General features: G+C 34.4%; 1 protein-coding gene across 4 annotated transcripts in view; it reads right to left on the bottom strand.

Annotated features, from left to right (window-relative positions):
* SHOC2 (SHOC2 leucine rich repeat scaffold protein) overlaps nt 1-19,589 on the bottom strand; it is a 145,319-nt gene that overhangs the window by 74,395 nt on the left and 51,335 nt on the right. The gene's annotated exons all lie outside the window — the stretch shown is intronic.

Genomic DNA, 19,589 nt, shown 5'->3' on the forward strand with positions numbered 1-19,589 from the left:
AACTGATGGGCTTCCCCCTCAATTTCCAGTTCTTTGCCACCACAAAAAGAGCTGCTATAAATATTTTACAACACATAGGTTCTTTTTCCCTGATCACTTTGGGAAAAAGACCTAATAGTCATATTGCTGGGTCAAAGGATAAACACTGCTCTATGACTTTTAGGGCATAATTCCAAATTGCTCTCCAATATGGTTAGATTAGTTCACAGTTCCACCAGCAATGAATCAGTGTCCCAATTTCTCGACATCCCCTCCAGCATTTGTCATTTTCCCCCTTCCATCATTTTAGCCAATCTCAATGGTACGCGATGATATCTCAAAAACGTTTTAATTTGCATTTCTCTAATCAGTAATGATTTAGGGCATTTTTTCATATGACTATAGTTTTGATTTCTTCATTAAAAAAACTACCTGTTCATATCCTTTGACCATTTTATCAATTGGTAATAATTCATATTCTTATAAATCTGACAAAGTTTTCTATATGCCTGAGAATATGAGGCCTTCATCTGAGAAACTGTCTACAAATTTTCCCCTCAATTTTCTACTTTCCTTCTAATCTTGACTATATTGGTTTTATTTGTATAAAACCTTTTTTAATTTAATATAATCAAAATTAATCATTTTACATCTCATAATGCTATCTTGTTCTCTCATAAATTCTTCTCCTATCCAAAAATCTGATATATAATATGTTCCATGTTCTTCTTATTTTCTTCTAATATATCCCTTTATATCTAGCTATGTATCCATTTTGACCTTATCTTGGTTAAGTAGTATAAGATACTGGTCTATATCCAGTTTCTGCCAGACTGCTTTCCAGTTTTCCCAATAATTTTTACCATATAGTATATTCTTATCCCAAAAGCTTAAATCTTTATATTTGTCAAATAGAAGGTTACTATAATCATTTACAACTATGTATTGTATATCTTCTCTGTTCTACTTATCTAGCTTTTTGTTTCTTAGCCAGTACCAGATAGTTCTGATAATTACTGCCTTATATGTAGTTTAAGCTGTAATATTGCTAAACCTCTTTCCTTTACATTTTTATTAATTCCTTTGATATTCTTAACCTTTTGTTCTTCCAAAAAAAACTTTGTCATTTTTTTTTTAGCTCAAAATAATTTTTTGGTAATTTAATTGGGACAACACTGAATTACTTTTGTTATTAATATAATCGATTACATTAATAGTTTTCCTTACATAAAACCATCCCTGCATTCTTGATAAAAATCTCACTTGGTCACCATATATAATTTATGTGATATATTGTTGCAGTGTCCTGGCTAGTATTTTATTTAGAATTTCTGTATCCATGTTCATTAATGAATTTGGTTTATAATTTTCTTTCTCTGTTTTTGCTCTTCCTGATTTAGGCATCAGCACCATATGTTTCACAAAAGGAGTTTGGTAGGACTCCTTCTCTGTCTATTTATTCCAAATAATTTATTTAATATTAGAATTAGTTGATCTTTAAATGTCTGGTAGAATTTAATTATAAATTCAACTGGTCCTGATGCTTCTTTTCTTAAGAAGCTCATTTATGGCCTGTTCAATTTTTTTTTTTCTAAAATAGTTTTATTTAGATATTCTATTTCCTCTTCTGCTAATTTAGGCAGTGTATATTTTTGTAAATATTCTTCCATTTCACTTAAATTGTTAAATTTATTGGCATAATCCAACAAAATAACTCCTAATGATTGCTTTGATTTCATCTCCCCAGTAGTATATTTGCCCTTTTTTGATACTAGTAACTTGATTTACTTCTTTTTTCAAATATTAACCAATGATATCTATTTTATTGTTTTTTTTAATAAAACCAACTTCTCATTTTAATTATTAATTCAATGGTTTTCATACATTCAATTCTATTAATCTCACCTTTAATTTTTAGGATTTCCAATTTGGTGTCTAATTGGGGATCTAATTTGTTCTTTTTTCGAGTTTTTTTTTTTAATTGTATACCCAATTCATTAATCTGCTCTTTCTCTATTTTATTGATGTAAGCATTTAGAGATATAAATTTTTCTCTGATTACTGCTTCTGCTGTATCCCATAGGTTTTGGTATGTTGTTTCCTGATTATCATTCTCTTTAATAAAATGATTTATTGTTTCTATGACTTAATCTTTAACCCACACATTCTTTAATATTAGGCTATTTAGTCTCCAATTAATTTTTTCTATGGTCCCTTATGAAATATAATTTTATTGCATTATGATCTGAAAAGGATGCATTTAATATTTCTGCTTTCCTGAATTTAGCTATAAAGTTTTCATGCCATAATATATGGTCAATTTTTGTAAAAGTACCATGTACCACTGAGAAAACGGCATATTCCTTTCTATTCCCGTTCAATTCTCTCCAGATAGCTATCATTTTTTCCTAGCTTATCTGTCTATTCATCTCCTTGACTTCTTTCTTATTTTTTGGTTATATTTATCTACTTCTGAGAGGGAAGAGTTGAAGTCCCCTCCATTATAGTTCTGCTATCTATTTCCACCTATGATTCATTTAAATTTTCCTTTAAAAATTTAGATGCTATATCATTTGGTGCATATAGGTTTAGTATGCGTATTACTTCATTATCTATGGTACCTTTTATCTTACTGTAGTTTCCCTGTTCATCTTTTTAAATTAAATCTATTTTAGCTTTAACTTTGAGATCATGATTGCTACCCCTCCTTTTTTTTGCATCTTCTGAAACATAATAAATTCTGCGCCAGCCCTTTATTTTTACTTTATGTTTATCTCTCATTTTAAATATGTTTCTTATAAACAACATACTGTCAGGTTCTGGTTTTTAATCTATTCTGCTATCCATTTCCATTTTATGGGTAAGTTCATTCCATTCACATTCAAAGTTACATGTAAAATAATGTAATAGTTGTACATTTCCCTCTATCCTATTTTTCCTATGTATCCTTCCCTCCCTTTCTTTTTGCCCTTTCCCTCCTAAAATGTCTGACTTCTAACCACTGCCTTCCTAATCTATACCCCTTCTAAGAATCTCTTATTCTCTCCCCTTCCCCTCCTATTCTTACTCTACTCACCCTTCTAAGAGTCTCTCCCTTATCCTCACCTCCCTTTTAAGAATTTCTCTCTTATTCTCTCCCCTTACCCTTCTATTCCTTAATTTACTCATCTTTCTAAGAGCACTTCTCTTGTCCTCTCCCTTTACCATCCTATTTCTTGATTTGCACATCCTTCTAAAAGTTCTTCCCTTATCCTATCCCCTTGCTCTATTTCTCTTTAAGAAGACTTTTATACCTTTCTAGATGAATATGTTATTCCTACTTTAGCCTAGTTCTGATGAGAATAAGGTTCCAGCACTACCAGCCCTCTAGCCCTCCACTGTAACAGTTCTTCCATTCACACCTCATTTGTACAAGATAATTGCTCCACTTTATCTCTTCCCAACTTAGTTTTATTTTTTGGAACCATCCTCAATGGGATCATACTCAATATCCAACCTTCTATCTATGTATATTTCAAACTACCCAAGTAATGATAATATTCTTAAGAGATACTGATGTTTTCCCATAAGAAGTAAACATTTTGACTTTCTTAAATCCTTTAAAATTAGTCTTTAATATTTATCTTCTTATATTTCTCCTGAATCTAGTAGGTCAAACTTTCCATTCAAGTTCTGGTCTTTTTGTCACAAAATACCTGAAAGTCCTTTCGTGCATTAAATATCCTTTGTTTTTTGTTTTTTTTTTCTATTCAGGATTATACTTAGCTTTGTAGGGTAAATTATTCTTGGTTGCAAACCCAGTTTCTTTGTTCTTTGTAATATAATATTCCATGGCCTTCAGTCTTTCAATGTAGAAGCTGCTAAATCTTCTGTTACCCTGACAGTAGCTTCACATTATTTAAATTGAATTTTTTTCTAGCTGCTTGGGGTATTTTCTCCTTGACCTGAGAGCTTCAAAACTTAGCTATGATTCCCATGAGTTTTCATCTTGGGATCTCTTTCAAATGGTGATCAGTGGATTTTTATTTCAATTTCTATTTTACCGTCTTGTTCTAAAACTGAAGGACAATTTTTCTGAATAATTTATTGAAATATAGTGTCTGGATGTTTTTTTAACCATAATTTTCAGGTAGTCCAACTCTTAACATTGTCTTTTCTCAATCTGTTCTCCAAGTCAGTTGTTCTTCTAATGAGATATTTCATATTCTCTTCTATTTTTTCATTCTTTTGCGTTTTTTGGGGGGGGGGAATGGGCAATTGGGATTAAGTGCCTTGCCCTGGGTCACACACCTGTCAAGTATTTGGTCTGAGGCTGGATTTGAACTCAGGTCCTCCTGACTTCAGGGTTGGTGCTCTATCTACTGTACCACCGAGCTGCCTCTTTTTTTCTTTTTTGTTTTGGTTTTTATTTTTTCATTCTTTTGGATTAGTTTTACAGTGCCTTGATTTCTCAAATTGTCCCTAGCTTCCAATTGCTCCACTCTAATTTTTAAGGAAGTATTTTCTTCAGTAAGCTTTTGGACTTTCTTTTCCATTTGGCCAATTTTACTTTTTAGGGCATTCTTCTCATTGGCTTTTTGGACCTCTTTTGCCATTTGGGTTAGGCTATTTTTTAACATGTTATTTTCTTCAGTATTTTTTGGGGGGTCTCCTTTAGCATCACTCTCAGTTTTTACTCTACTTCTCTAACTTGCTTCTCAAAATCCTTTTTGAGCCCTTCCATGGCCTGGGACCATATTTTTCTTGGAGGCTGTGGATGTAGGAGCTTTGGCTTCATTGTCTTCTTCTGGTTGTGTGTTTTGATCTTCTTTGTCACCAAAGTAAGATAATATAGTCTGACTCTTTTTGTGCTGCTTGCTCATGATCCCAGCCAATTACTTGAGTTATAAACTCTTAGTTAAGGTAAGGGTCTGTTTCCAGTGTGGAGAATGTACTGTCCCACGCTTCAGGGGTTTTGTGCAGCTGTTTTCAGAGATACTTTTAGGCACCTGTAAATTTTCAGTTATTCCAAGGTGCTATGATCAAGGGCAAGGTGTTTACTCTTTTCCTGGCCTGTGCTCTGGTTTATGAGTGACCACAAGTACTCTTTTCTGTCTTAGAACTGTGAGGAGGATTTCCTCTCCATAGCCACTACAAGCTCCACCACACCAGCACTCCTCCTCACCCTAGGAAAACCACCTAGAACTGTGACCCAGATCCAAGAACAGGCAAAGCAAGAGAATCCTGTACCAGTAGAGAGATCCCTGCAATCCCCCTCTGATCAATCACTCAAATTCCCCCTCAGTCTGTGGCTGGAAGCTCAGGAGGTAGCCGCCGCCTCGCAGCCATGTTGGGGAACTGGGGCTGGGACCTAGCTTCTCTCTCAGCGCAGAAAAAGACTTTTCCCAGTTGTCTTTGGCATTCGTGGCTTGAGAGGTCTGGAAACTGCCGCAGCTGCCTGTGATTCAGTCCTCTGAGGCCTGCTCCAGGTTCGCTGCGGCCTGCGCACCCATGCCAAACTGCATTCCTCTCCCAGCCCAGAGCGATATACCTTTCCAATCAACCATTCAGGTTATCTCAGGCTGGAAATTTGTTTCACTCTGTCTTTTTGTGAGTTCTGCTGCTTTAGAATTTGTTTCGAGCCATTTTTTATAGATATTTGGAGGGGTTTGGGGGAGAGCTCAAGCAAGTGACTGCTTTTACTCTGCCATCTTGGCTCTGCCCCCTGAATTCCTTCAATTAACACTTTGTTTTCTACATTCAAAAGTTCTGGGCAGTTTTCTTATAGTCTGTCTTGCATTATGGTGTTCAGACTTTTTTAGCTGCCCTGTTCTTCTGAGAGACCTATGATCCTTCAATCTTTTCTACACATCAATGTTTTACAAGTATAAAGATCATATTTTCTTTTATTTTATAGCATTTTGCTTCTCTTCTGCCAGAATTGTCTTTTATTTTTGCATGTTTGTATTCCCAATTGATTGTTTTCTCTTGTTTCTTAGGAGAGGCTTATCACTGTGGATTCAAGTTTTTTTCTACTCTGCCAACTATTTCTGCTATGCAGACCACAAATTCTGCTTTCATGATTCTTATTTTTCTCTTGAATCATTTAGGTTCCATGCTCTCACGGAGATCCACAGGATCTTCTGCCTTATCAGGTACTGATTCAGTTTCCTTTCATCTTGCAAAATGCATTCAAGGATGTTTGGACTCACTTAGATGTGTGTCTGAGATAAACATCTTTCCTTCTACATTAATATTTTATTTGTTGATTTATCTACATGTGCCTAAGGTTTTTAACAAAGTTTTCTTCTTCCTGAGATCTTTGGTAATTTCATTCTTTTTTTCCTTATGTTTTCCTCTGACTCTCTTTCTTGTTTGATGGCAGAAACCCCAGGGCTGTACCTCAAAAGCTTTCTTAGCCTCCCCTCATATTGAGTAAGGCTCTTTTTATCAGCCTCAGCCCTTGCCCCAAGTATTTCTAGGAGGCCAGATCTGGTCTCAGTTAGATGTCAGTCCCCTTTCCTCTGGGCCTGGTGCTCCCCCAGCCAATCAAACTTGTAAAGAACATCTTTACAAGTCCTTCTATTTTTTAGTGTGTGGCTGTGTTCTGCTTCAGTGCAGCGTGCTGCTGTCCTAGATTATGTTTTTCCTATTCATCCGCATCCTTCAAAAAGTAGGGAGGAAAGAGTTATGCTGCTTATTGTCACAGAATGAAGAGATGAGGGCAGGAGCAGGTTATGTTGGCAGGAACTGTAGCAACAGCAAGGAAACTGCTCAGTGGATACCAAAGCACAAGCCCACAAGTTAGGTTGTACTGCCCTAGAGCATGGAGGTTGGTGGGAGAAGGGCTTAAAGGTTAGAGATTAGCCTTCTTCACTGAAGGTTACTGAAGTTATATTTTAAGGTCACAATTTTGTTATGCTCATAGAATTTTATAACTTGCAAATACTCTTGGAATAGATGTATTGTATGAGAAGTGAGAAGAAGTTATACTTCATTCAGCATTGCTAATCAGGATTCTACATGTTATAAGATGTGTGAGCATGAAGAAATATGGGATATTCTTTAAAATAAATACATACACATACAACCTAGAACTTGGCATCTAAATAAGTGTTGTCTCTTTCAAAGTAATCATCTTGTAAGAGATACTGTATTTCTTAATTATTGAAGCAATGTTACTCCCCCCCCTACACACACACACACAATCATTTAATTCCTCTTTTGAAATTGCCTTTAGACCTTAAAGGGCACTCTTTTGAACATCATAACATCAAACAGACTCTGTGTGGATCTGATATTTGAAAACAGACAAAAATAATTTAGAAATAAGTCTAGTAAGGTGCGTGACCAAACTGGCCAATGCTATTTAGTCAAAGATATGATATTGTACTAACAGAAACCATATGATTATCTCAATAGATGCCAAAAAAAAAAAGCTTTTGACAAAATACAACACCCATTCCTACTAAAAACACTAGAGAGCATAGGAATAAATGAAGTATTTCTTAAAATGATAAGTAGCATCTACCATAAAACCATCAGCAAGCATTATACATGATGAGGATAAGCTAGAAATACTTCCAGTAAGATCTGGAGTGAAACAAGGATGTAATCACCTTGTTTTGTTATTCAATATGGTACTATAAAAGTTAGCTTTAGCAATAAAAGAAGAAAAAGAAATTGAAGGAATTAGAATAGGCAAAGAAGAAACAAAGCTATCACTCTTTGCAGATAACTGGATGATATACTTAGAGAATCCTAGGGAATCAACTAAAAAAACTACTTGAAATAATAAACAACTTTAGCAAAGTTGCAGGACATAAAATAAACTCACATAAATCATCAGCATTTCTATGTATTACTAACAAAGCCCAACAGCAAAAGATAGAGAAATTCCATTTAAAGTTACTGTACACATTATAAAATATTTGGGAATCTACCTGCCAAAACAAATCCAGGAACTATATGAACACAATTACAAAACACTTTTCACACAAATAAAGTCAGATCTAGATAACTGGAAAAACATCAATTGCTCATGAGTAGGCTGAACTAATATAATAAAAATAACAATTCTACCTAAATTAATTTACCACACTATTCATCTGCATCCTTCAAAAAAGTAGGGAGGAAAGAGTTATGCTGCTTATTGTCACAGAATGAAGAGATGAGGGCAGGAGCAGGTTATGTTGGCAGGAACTGTAGCAACAACAAGGAAACTGCTCAGTGGATACCAAAGCACAAGCCCACAAGTTAGGTGGGCTTGTGTCAATCAAACTACCAAAAAATTATTTGATAGAGCTAGAAAAAATAATAACAAAATTCATCTGGAAGAGCAAAAGGTCCAGAATATCAAGGGAATTAATAAAAAGAAAAGCTAGGGTAGGTGGCCTAGCCATACCAGATCTAAAACTGTATTATAAGGCAGCAATCATCAAAATTACTTGGTCCTACTGGCTAAGAAATAGAGTGGTGGATCAGTGGAATAGGTTAGGTACACAAGACACAGTACTCAATGACTATAGCAATCTACTGTTTGATAAACCCAAAGATTCTAGCTTCTGGGATAAGAACCCACTATTTAACAAAAACTGCTGGGAAAACTTGAAAACAGTACAGCAGCAACTGGCACAGACCAACATCTCACACTGTATACCAAAATACAGTCAAAATGGGTACATAATTTAGATATAAAGGCTGATACTATAAGCAAACTGGGAGAGCAAGGAATAGTTTACCTGTCAGATTTATGGAGAATGGAAGAATTTATGACCAAACAAGAGATAGAGAACATTAGGAAACACAAAATGGATAATTTTGATTACATTAAATTGAAAAAGCTTTTGCACAAACAAAGCCAGTGCAACCAAGATTAGGAGGGAAGCAGAAAACTGGGAAAGAATTTTTACAACCAGTGTCTCTGATAAAGGACTCATTTCTAAAATATACAGAGAACTGAGTCAAATTTATAAGAACACAAGTCATTCCCCAATTGACAAATGGTCAAAGGATATTAACAGGCAGTTTTCAGATGAAGAAATTAAAGCTACCTATAGTCACATGAAAAAATGTTCTAAATCACTATTGATTAGAGAAATACAAATCAAAACAACTCTGAGGTACCATATCACACCTAACTGGTTATCATGACAAAACAGGAAAATGATAAATGCCAGAGAAGATATGGGAAAATCAGGACACTAGTGCATTGTTGGTGGAGTTGTGAACTGATCCAACCATTCTAGAGAGCAATTTGGAACTATTCCCAAAGGGCTATAAAACTATACATACCCTTTGACCCAACAATACCACTTCTAGGGCTATATTCCAAAGAAATCATACAAATGGGAAAAGGACCCACATGCATAAAAATATTTATAGCAGTTCTTTTTGTGGTGGCAAAGTATTGGAAACTGAGGGGATGCCCATAAGTTGGGGAATGCCTGAACAAGTTGTGGTAGGAATACTATTGTGTAATGGATGTAATGGAATGGATTACTATTGTGCTATAAGAAATGATGAGCCAGCAGACTTCAGAAAACCTGGAAAGACTTATATGAACTGATGCTGAGTGAAGTGAGCAGGACCAGGAAAACATTGTAGACAGTAACAGTCACATTGTGCGATGACCTACTTTGATAGACTAATCTCTTCTTAGCAATGCAAGGATCTAAGACAACTCCAAAAGACTCATGATGGCAAATGCTATCCACATCCAGAAAAAGAACTATGGAGTATGAATGCAGACTGAAGCATATTATTTGCTCTCTTTTTTTTTTACCTTTTTCTGTTTGTTTCTTCTTTCTCGTGGTTTCTCTCATTGGTTCTAATTCTTCTTTACAACATGACTAACATGAAAATAGGTTTATATGAATGTCTATGTAGAGCCAATATCAAATTGCACACCGTCTTGGAGTGGAGGTAGGGGAGAAATGGGGAGAAAATTTAGAATTCAAAATCTTATGGAAGTAAATGTTGAACACTAAAAACAAATAATTTTTTTTAATCTGAAAAGTCATTAATGGTGCTGAAGAATAATGATGAAATAGTAGATAGTTGAGAGATTTCTAGGGGAAAAATGCCATATGCATAGTGGGGTATGATCACTGTATCTGATTGTTTTTTCTTTTTCCTGGTAATTTTCTTTCTTATAAACGAGGGATCAATTTTGAGGTGTGTGTGGGTAATATTTCCTGAACAGCTGTGATCTAAAATAAGACATCAATAAGAATTATTTTTAAAAACAAAAACAAAAAAAGTTTGTTGTTTTTTGTCCTTCATTCTCAAAGAGGACCAATGACATCAGAAAGGTAATGTCATTATAAAGCAGTGAAGTCAGTTTTCTTGGAAATTAGCTCTGAAGGTGATTCCAAACATATGGATTAGCATAAGTGTACCATCTATATTCAACCATTTTAACATTTTACACCAAAGACATTAGAGGTCCAAGTATGCCTAATCTGAGCTACAAAGTTTGGACACAGTTTTGGAACCTCTGGAAACATTTTATAAATCAATGTATCCCCTAGAAATGTAGGAAAAAAACTTTGGCTAAAGTAGCAAAATTTTAAATAGGGAAAACCTACAGAAATTCTAGGGTTAAATTATTTGCTGGAAACAGATACACTTACAGTTTCTATCATATATTAATGAAAAGATTTTATTTAAAATATTTGAATCAATATTCATTAACAAAAATGATCTAAAGTTCTCTTTGCTTTATCTTTCCCTGGTTTAGGTATTAGCACTATAAAAGAAATCTGGTAGAGTGTTTTGTTTTGTTTTGTTTTGTTTTAATTTTTGAGGAAAAATTTGTGTACTAATAGTACTCATTTTCTTTGTAAGTTTGATAAAATTCTGTGAATCCATTAGGATGATTATTTTTTTCTTCAGTACTTCATTTACAGTCAGTTCTATTCCCTTTTCTAACACTGGATTAGATTATTTAAGATCTCTATTTAGTATTCTAGCTTGCATATTTTATTTTGAAGGACCTTCTCTTTTTATGTTGTTTTTTGGAGGGCATATAAAAGTACATAGCAGGTTCTGATCATTCTTTTTATTCTGGCTTTGTTGTAATTACTCCTTATTCATTTGCTATTTTGTCAATTTGATTTTCTGTACTCTTCTTTTTAATCAAGTTGGCTAAAGGTTTAAAAATTTTGTTAGTCATTTCAAAGAATCTGCTTTTAGTTTTGTTTAATCAGTACTAGTTTTTTTGGTTTCCTATTTATCTAGTACTCCTCTAATTTTCAAACTTTATTCTTATTTTGTACCTTTTTTTGTACTTATTTTGCTTCTGCTGTTGTTGTTGTTGTTGTTGGCTTTCTTTTTAGAATACATATTTAGCGAGGTGTGCTGGTATACACCGTAGTTCTTCCTATTAGGGGAAAGTGGAGGTAGGGAGGAGCTGAGGCTTCCGGATCCCTTAAGTTTGAAACTTCTATGCTACATTAGGACTAAAAGTCAATTAGCGTTTACACAAAGTCTAGTACCAATATGATGAACCCCTGAAAACAAGAGGCCACCAGGCTTCCTCAGTAGAAGCAAACTGGCACAGGTCAGAAATACAGGTCAAAAATGAGTAGTATTTACTGTCCAGTCAAGTGACCACTGCCTTTCAACGTGCTTGAGACACACTCAACCTTCAAAATAAGTATACATACTCAGTTCATTAATCTCCTTTTCTAATTTGCTAATGAATAGTTTAATGAATATCCTTATTCCCTAGAGGACTGCTTCAGCTGAATCTCAGGAATTTTGGCAGATATGTTGTTTCATCACTAACCCTGTCTTTCACATAATTATTATTTCTATGACTTAATCTTTGATCCACAGGTTATACAGGATTTCATTGTGGAGTCTCCATTTATATTTATCTTTTGTATGTGCTCCCTCAACTGATTACGATTTTTATTCTAACACAGTCTGTAAAGAACGTGTTCGGTATTTGTCTTTTTAGGTTTACTTTTCAATTTCTCTTTGCCCTAACACATGAACAGTTGTCTATGTAGTGCTGAAAATGTGCATATTCTTCAGTGGTTCCATTCCAATCATGCCATAAGCCTTTTAGCTCTAAACTTCTCCACTATCTGTCCAATTCTTTATTTTCCTTTTTGTTGATCTTTGTTACATTCATCCACATGTTCAAATCTCCTATTACTGTTACTGCCTTCTTGGAATTCAGTTAATTTTTCTTTACGAATATGGATGCTCTGCCACTTGGAAAAGATATTTAATTTTGATATTTGTATGCTGTCCGTGGTTCTTTTCAACATAATGCAATTTCCTTGTTTATCTTTTTATATTGTTAATTTTTGCTTTTGTTTTTTCCTGATAGCATTGTTGCAACTCTGGTTTTTTTTGTGTTCCTCTGATGCACAGTAAATTTGCTCCAGTCTCATTTTTATTCTGGAGATGGCTTTGCTTTAAGATGTTTTTATAAGTAAACTGTGAGGTTTGATTTGTCATTTTTGAACTTTTAATCTATTCATCTTTAAAGTTATGAGAGTCATATTTATATTTTGTCTCTAGTATTTTTTTTTCCTCAATTAGGATTTCTTTTTTGTTCCTCTCCCTTTGGAAATCATGTACCTTGTACCTATGATTAATTTTGCTGAGTCTACTTTAAGGCCACCGAACTCCCAATAGTTCTCTGCTCTTCATCTTTAATACCACCCCATCTTGTTTTTTAAGTCTTTTCCTAGTTTTGCAGTTTTATTTAACTCAATGATTTCCCTTTTATTTAACTAATTCTTCCTCTCTTTTCCTCCTTGCTTTTTCCCTCTCATTAAGTGGTTAGTTCAAAATCCCCATCTGTTCTTCAACTGCTTGGGGGGAGGGAGGGGAAGGGAGTGACACATTTTCTATTTCTGCACCTTTTAAAAAGATTTATCTTCCCTTCATTAATTCATTCCCTTTTTAATTCTAAATGTTCTTTGATTTAAAGTGTATATAGTTATTTACTACAGGAGGAGGGAAAAATTTTATTATAGCACCTACTACTTTTTGCCAGGCCCTATGCTAAATGCTTTAAACAAGCATTATCTCATCCGAACCTCACAACAACCCTGTGAGGTAGGTATTTTTATTATCCCCATTTTATAGTTGAGGAAACTAAGGTAAACAGAGGTTAAGAGACTTATCCAGGGTTACACAGCTAGTAAGTGTTTGAGACTGCATAAGAACTCAGGTGTTCCTGACTCCAGGCCCACAGCTCTTATGCACTGTGCCAGTTTAAATCCGTCCCTTTGTTACCTCATAATTCTATAGCCCCTTTTCTTGCTATGAGATCACAGAAGTTATCATTACCTTGTTGTTTACCGATGGAATTGATTAGGGTACAAGGTATTTTCCCCTCTATCCTACACCTACTGTTTACCCTTTTATTAATACATACAGTCTTACATAATACTTTGATTCATGGGGAGTAGGGAGGTAATGTTAGTCCATGGTGTTTCAAGCTTGCTCATCCACCATCATTTCTCCAATGGCTTTAAATCTACTTTCGTCTTTATCCTAATGGTTCCTCTTTTTTTTGTTCCATTTTAACCCAAAAGGTGTCTTTGTCTTTCTAGTTTTTTTTTCTATTAACAGTCTCTAGAGATTAGGTAATTTATTTCATCACTTGCAGTTTCCTTAGTATTTGTATTTATTTTTCTTGTGTTTAAACAATTGATCTTAAATGCAAGAAAGAAAAATGCAGGCTTGAAATACAAAAGGAACCAATACTTAATGAAGCAAATTTTCCTCATAAGAAGTGATGTACATTTGCTCTAATCTAGTGGGTCCCAGCTAATTTTTTTTTTTAAAGTCAGACCTATGATTTCATTGGCATGGGACTCCTGGTCAGTAAACTCCCTCTACTAATACGAGTTGGCACTTGCATTGCAATTTATCAGTTATAGACTGCCCGGGGCAATGAGCGTTAAGTGACTTGCCTAAGTCACATAGTCACTGTATACAAGGTAGAACTGAACCTACGTTTTTCTTGTCCCAGCCATATAAGTAACAAATCAAGTTTAGCACTTAAGTCAAAGAAGGGCAATTGTATGCCTTTGTACTCTAACTTATGACTCAGAACTAGATGACATACCTGGAACTCCACCCAAAGTAAAAACATATCTACTTACATGTTTCAGTTTGCTGAAGATAATAACCACTGCCCAGGTTAGTTCTTAGACAGGCAGTCTGGTATATTGGAAAGATAGTTAAAAGTCCTGGCTGTCCTACTAATTTTAATTTGTGTGTGTGTGTACATATATATCTCTCTTGATGAACCTGATGTCCTATTAGCATATCAAATTCAATATCATTTCTCCCTAGACTTGCTTCCATTTCCAAATTTCCCTACATATAGTAGGCCACCACTATCCTTCCTATTACCTGGGTTTGCAACTTCAGTCATTTTTGACTCATTCCAATCCCTCACTACCCACATCCACTCAACTACCATGTCTTGTCAATTCTACATCAACCTCTCTTGTATCTAGTCCATTCTCTGCTCACATGGCCACCAGCACCTCATTCAGATACATATTAAGCATATTAAAAGTATTGTGGAAATGAGGAGCAACCCTATATAGGAATGGAAAAGAAATTACAGTAAGGCATCTAAAAAAGAAGGCACTGTCCATGAGTTAGGGAATGTCTGAGCAGTCTCATTTCAAATAAATGGGAAATCATTTTCTTAAGTCAGTGTATAAACTCAAAAATGAAAACATGGTCAAAATAAGTTAATATACCAGACTACCAAATGGAGACACATTACCAGCCTAAGTGTTTTCCTGGATTCTGTCCAACATAGTATCTCTGGTTCTTTATATTCATATGCTTGCTATCTGACTCAATATCACTTTTACTATTTTCTGTCACAGTTCTCACACTTTTAATTCCATACCACAAGTCTCTAATTTTTCACATCAAATAGCATTAATGGTACCATAATTATTTGCATTGTTCTCCACCTAAATTTATATACAATTTAAAAAATATAATTACATTGCTGTAATAAAAAGAAGGAACTTAGTACTTCCCTGAGGAATAGCTGCCACCTTATAAAGTGAATACTGGACTTATAGTTACTAATTTATCAGCCTCTTCAAATATACTTCTATGTGGGGCACAAAAGCTGAATAAAAGGTAATATAATGTAATGAATAGAAGGCTACCCTTAAAATTATAAACAGCTGGGCTAAAGTCCTACATCTCATACAAATTAGCTATGTGCTCACAGGAAGGTCACATAACCTCTCAGTGGACAATTCAACTCCCTAACAGGATTTATCAAGGTTTGGGTTTTTTTGTTTTGTTTTGTTTTGCTTTTTTGCTTTCAGTACAGTATTCTTTACATGAAGATGCTGAATGTTTAAACTGGCAACAAAGCATGGCTCCCAAGCAGTCAGACTTCCAGACTTATCACATGGGACTTGGGATTCTTTTGCTTTTCCTTTCCTTTACCTTCTTTGTACCACAACCAGCAGACCTGCTGACCTTACCAACACCTAGTTGGAAAAGTAGGATGCAATCTGCAGCAGAAGACAGGGAATGGAGAATGTGGAAGTCTAGTCAGGAAAAGGCATGCTGAGACACACCCTTTGAGAACTACAGCTTTACCTCTAAGATGCTAATGAACTGCTGATCTGCATCTGAAGAGGGAGTTTTGACACTTTGATTTTCTTGTTTATAAATGAAATCACAGGTCTAGGGGGAAAAACAGCTAGATGTTATTATATCCAGCTATATATTCATACAAATGGAAAAAAAAAATGATTCAGAGCTCTGGCATCCACATCAGAACTGGCACTTAATAAAATGATAATAAAAGGCAAACCGTTGAGTCCATGTGCCTCTGTCATGTATTTCAGCTATAAAATCATTGGTGAACAATGCTTTAAGGAAACCTATATTTCAGTTTTTCCATATTTACCTATTTAAGCATTGAGAAGATTAACATAATTATTGTTATTCATCTCTACCTTAAATGAAAATGAAGTACATAAAAATTACTTAATTCTGTTTTTGTGTTGTATTTTCTAAGGAACTCAAAGATTTTTTAAGGATTATTTTTATGAGGTTATTAGGAAAGCAAAGCCTCTGAGGATCTACACCTCTGGAGACAATAGCCTATTCGATGAGAACACAGATTAATGAAAATAGCAAATCACTGTGCTAGACTCTAGGGTTTAATATGAAGATACAACAAAGACCCTGCTCTCAAAGAGCCTGCTATCCAACAGAAGGAAGTATACATACAACGACATATGGGAGATAAAGTAAAGTGTGATATTTAGGTAAGCATTATTGAGCAGTCAGAAATACAGAACTAGAATTCTGAGGAGAGGTTGGGGAAAAGCATAAAGAATTAGAAGTCATTTGCATAGAGGAGGTAATTTAAGCCATTTTGGTGGGTTCAACAAGGAAAGAAAATGTAGAATGATCAGCAAAGAGAATCTATGGCAGAACCATAGGGTTTATTCACACTTAAAGGAGAAGACGAAGGTTACAGAGTCAGTAAACAATCCGAGGAATAATCAAAAACAGAAAAAAGTAAAGTGCTATAAAAGTCAAGGGAAAAGAGGTATCAAAGGTGAAGTGGTCACAAAAAGGATGAACATGGACAAAATCATTAGCTATCACAATAGAGAAACCATTAGTGGTCTTGAAGAAGGTAGTTTCTGTAGAGTAGTGAGGACAGAAGCCAAATTACAATAGACTAACAAGTGCAGAGGAATAAAGAGAAGTGACTAAGTAATGATAAGGGAAAAAAAGAAGGCAGTAGCCTGGGGCAGAAGGTGCAAAGATCAAAGGAAAGCTATCTTGTTTTGGGTTTGTAGAGTTTTGTCTTGACTGGGCTGGACATAGGACTGGAAGGCCTATGCATGTTTCTAAACTAAGAGAAAGAAGTAATTTCCCATTAGACTCTTTTTTTCAAAGATAAAATGAGAAGACTGGACCAGATTATCTAGTCTCTTTCAACTCTAAGTCCTATGATTTACTATTTATTATTTGTTCACTATATGGAATACATAAATAACAATGTTTTCAACAGATTTATTCAGTAGCCATTTATTACGTATCCACTGTGTGCAGACATATTTCTTCTCATGTCTATATCTCCAAATCTATTTAGAGGCACCATATTCAGAAATACAGAAGTGTCACTTAAAATGTGAAAATTAATTTCATCCTTCCTTAAGAGATTTAAGTCATAATTCTAAGAATAATCTTAGAAAATATTCCATGTTTTAAAATCATAGTTATTTGATGCTCCAAGAAAGAGGAAATAAAAATAAAAGCGTAAAATTTATTCTCACTGCATGATTTAACTGATATTACATGAAAACATAATTTACATTATCATAATCTGTACTGCCAACTCATTCCCTGAGGTTTTCTACTATTAGTATTATTCTAAAAGACAATGATTAAAAAATAATAATGAAAAACAAAATTAGTACTCAAGACCAAGAAACAAGTCACGCTATAGTAATAAGCCAGTAAGGTAACTTTAAAATATGCTATTCCAAATAAAGACGACCATAATAAATTATGCCTTTTGATAAAGATGTTAAACCCACACTCACACAGCAGAAACTGGAAGTAGATCTGAAGCATAGCATTAGTTTTGTCAAAAAATAAGCCTTTCTTAAATCTCGGCAAATTTGGTAAGCTACATCGTATAAGACCTTACTAACAAAGACTTGTATAATAATTGTTCTCATCTTAAGTCAAGCTTTTAGATCAGTGTCTAAAAATTGAAACAGGAGATATTTTTTTCTGCAGAAAGAAAACAGAAAAATTGAGATATTCGGTGTTGTGAATTTCATACTGATATAATTCAGTTCCACAGTAAGAGATATTAGCATACATTTTAATTAAATTTTGTACTGAAATTAAAAGCTACAGAAGAAACTATATAAATATAAGGGAGAGAATTCTTTGAAATATTTCAATGCATGAATAATACCGAACCATTTTAATGATATCTATGCAATGACTAAGAAAATTGTGATTAAAGTAATTTCATTAGTCCAAAACGAAAGATAAAAGTGGCTTAAGCTCAGAGTGCATGCAAAGTATAAGGTAATATGGCATCTAAGATTTTCAAAATTCAATTCAATAATCATTTATCAAACACCTATTTGATAGAAAGGTATTTAACATTTACTCTTCCTTCTCCCCCATAATCTATGATCCAGTGATACTTGCTATTCCTAGCACAAAACAATCCATCTCTTGACTCCATGGATGTTCACTGACTGTTCCCCACACCCAGAATTCTCTCCTTCCTCATCTCCCCTTCCTCATTTCCTTCCAGTCCAAGCTAAAATCTCACCTACTACAAAAGAAGCCTTTCCTGATCCCCCTTATTGCTAGCCTCTTCTCTCTGTTCATGACCTCTAATTTATCCTGTATGTATCTTGTTTGAACATTGTTGTTTTCATGTTACCTTTCTCCAAAAGGGGACTTGGGGGTGGGGCAGTTTCAGGGGGGTATTTCAGCATTTGGCACAGTGCCTGGCACATAGTAGGTGCATAATAAATGTTTATTAACTGAGTATTGTATAGAAAGCAGTATTCTAGCCTTTCCCACAACTAGACCAACCACCTGAACTCATATCTGAAAATGTAAAAATGCTTCTATCCCAACAATATAGATAAGTCTATCTATCCATAGAATGTAAGCTTTTTTATATAAGACAATTTAGAAGGAAAAGAGGGAGAGAATAAGTAGTGATAAAGCACCATGCACTTTATTACCGTATTATCTCATTTGATCTTCCCAACAACCCTTAGAGGTAGTTGCTATTATCATCTTCATTTTACAGATGAGGAATCTGAGTCAAACAGAAGTTAAGTAAATTGCCGGATTACACTGAGAGGCTGGATTTGAACTCAGGTTTTCTAACTACACACCCAGCACTCTATCCACTGTGCCACTAGCTGCCTCTATTTAGAGAGAAAAAAAAGTTCTCCAAAAAATGCATAACAAAGTCTGAGTGGATTTAAAATTTCAACATGATTAGACACAATAGTTTTTCAGAAATAAAAGTAAATTGAAACAAACATCAACAGCACGTCTTTTTTTTTTTAACTTTTCTATTACTATTACTTTCAAATATTTACTTGGTTTTCATACAACTCAAAAGCATACTTAAAATGACTGTCTTATTTGACAACCTGTTGGATCAGAAGGCCCTGTTGTATCAAAATGTATATGTTTGGAGATAGATTTGGGTAAGGCAGGGAGAAGAGATTAAATCTGTCAAATCTGTTGCACTTGTACAGAGGTAATGGAAGTAAAGATTAGAAAAATACCCTTATTTGTTGCTGGCCAGCATGCTCATCTAAATAAAGGTTTTACAAATTGAAGGCAATGATTTAGAAACGAAGTACAAACCAAGACAAAAATATTTCAAAAGGCCAGAACAACAGGCCATATCTAGTAAGATGATGTTTAATAAATTATAATTCAAATTCACATATTTAAGTTCATAAAATTAACAGCATTTAAGTGAAGGATAGGGAAGACATGGTTAAGCAGATCATGTGAGAAATATTTTTTTTTTGTTGACTGTAAGCTTATCAAGAATCAATAGTATGTCATAGCAATCAAATGATATTTAA

The sequence above is a fragment of the Vombatus ursinus genome, unplaced genomic scaffold, assembly GCF_900497805.2.
Source record: "Vombatus ursinus unplaced genomic scaffold, bare-nosed wombat genome assembly UNPS02009205.1, whole genome shotgun sequence".
NCBI classification, from domain to species: domain Eukaryota; kingdom Metazoa; phylum Chordata; class Mammalia; order Diprotodontia; family Vombatidae; genus Vombatus; species Vombatus ursinus.